Raw genomic sequence first — 2,257 nt, 5'->3', positions numbered from 1 at the left:
ATCTAACTCTCACCCAACCTTGGGTTACTAGTTTTGAAGAGAAGAAAGCGACGAAAATGAAAAATGGAGGAGGGGGATTTCTTGGGCGTGGAGTGTCCGAGGAAGAAGATGGAAATTTTATGAATTTCCTTCCTTTCTTTTTCTTTCCTTTGTTTTTCCTTTCTTCCTTTTTCCTTCTTTCCTTTATATACTCTTTTCTTTTCCTTTTCCTTCCTTCTAGTTTTCCTTTCTTTTTCCCTCCAAACAAACACATATATATATAAAAAATATAACTTAACAAATATCTCAAAATATCTAGATATTTGTTAAATTACCGTTTCGCCCGAAACGCATAAAATTATCCGTAAAGGATTCACCGCAGTTAATTTCAATTATTTATCGACGAGAAATTTTAATTGGCATCGAAATATCTTTTTGGTTATAAAACTCCAAAATATTATTAACTTTGGCTTAAAAGCCTCCGAGCCAAAATCCAAAATACGCCAAAAATACATAAATGGTACTTTAAAATTATGGGTCTTACACTCATGTACGTGCTAACTCAAATGTTAGTACCTCGCGGCGGCAATCACGCAGTTGTACAGCGGCTGGATATCATCCTGCTATGGGGACTGTACAAAGAGCTCAGGATGAGCTGGGCTTGGATCGTGTTGCTGAATATGATCGAATCAGCACAAGGCAAGCACCTGCTACCCTATCCCCAGCTGGTTACGAAGATTCTGAGGCATTTCAAGGTGTCTCTGGCCAATGAAGAATTTGTCAAAACCACCCTAACATTTGGTGAATCTATTGTCAACCAAATGCAACTGAAGCGCATCAACGACATCTGGACTAGAGCTAAGCCGACTACTGATCACGCACAACCAAGTGCTGATCAAGCCCAACCAAGTGCCCAACCAACTGAACCAACTGGAGCATCATCTGATATTATGGCTATACTGTTGGAGCTGATGGAATCTCAGGCTGCCCACAATGCAAGGGTGGAAGCCTCTCTTCGAAAGCTTCAATCAACTTTGAACTTTGTGGTTCAAGATGTGGATGCAATCCAGGAGCACTTGGGGCTCAAAATGTCTTTTGAAGACATTGTTGAGATTGGACGGCAATCAACAAAAGATTCAAACCCACCCAACCTAGATAGCTCTGAACCTCATGGGGAGGAGACACTTGTTGAGGTTAATACAGCAGTCTCTCCTTCTCCCGCTGATAATAATGAGGAACAGCCCTATATTAGTTGACTAGGTTTTGATTTCTTTGTTGATTTGTCATGTTCTAGTATTATTTTGATATGCTGTTTTTTGTAATTTTTGTGTGTATATATCTTATCCTTCTTTGTTTTGTTTAATCAACTTTCTCTTGTAATTTCTTTTTGTATTAAATGACAAAAGGGGGAGATTGGTTTAACTTGTGGTATTACATGAATTGGTATCAAATTTGAACTTATATTTTTTATCATGTAATGCTGATATATGATCTGATATGCTTTGATATCATAATGCTCTGATATGATATTGCTGATATGATATTAGCTCTGATGTAATAATGTACCCTGTTTGTACTATGATAACATGTTGTGCTCATTTTTTTGAAATGTATCATACATTCCAAAACTCAGGGGGAGATTTTAAAACAATCTCAAAGTTAAACTGTGTGTTTGTCATTAAATCAAAAAGGGGGAGTTTGAAAGTCATGAGCTTCCCTGATCATGTTTTTGATTTAATTCCCAAACATACAATACATATGAAATATTTGATTGATCTAATGATTTGAATTGAGACATATTTCAGGCAAACAAGAAGACACCATACACTTGGAACAAAAGCTTGCAACTCAAGGAATCAACCAAAGTTGGAGGATATGCTTGAGAAAGATGCAATTGTGTGTAGTGTAATTAGGTGTCATAGTAGTTAGTTTATTAGACTAATCACTATGGTCTCATGCTTAAGTCTTTGCCAATGAATATAAATCAATCAACTAATAAGTCAATTGATGAATCAATTGATAAATCGATTGTCTGACTCAGAGCAAGAGTTTTCACTACACAAATCGATTGGGCAATCAATTAGTTACAGGTTTTTAGTGAAACCTGAGTTCTGGGACAAATCCAATCAATTGGACAATCGATTGGGCAATCAATTGAGTAATCGATTTTGCAAATCACAGAACCAACCATTTATTGAATCAATCGATTGAAAAATCGATTGTGACAAAGTTTTTAAATCAGGAATAAGTTCTGTGATCCAACAAATCGATTGGGACA

Source organism: Cicer arietinum, chromosome 5 (assembly GCF_000331145.2).
Source record: "Cicer arietinum cultivar CDC Frontier isolate Library 1 chromosome 5, Cicar.CDCFrontier_v2.0, whole genome shotgun sequence".
Lineage (NCBI taxonomy): Eukaryota > Viridiplantae > Streptophyta > Magnoliopsida > Fabales > Fabaceae > Cicer > Cicer arietinum.
Note: the sequence above shows the minus strand (reverse complement) of the source record.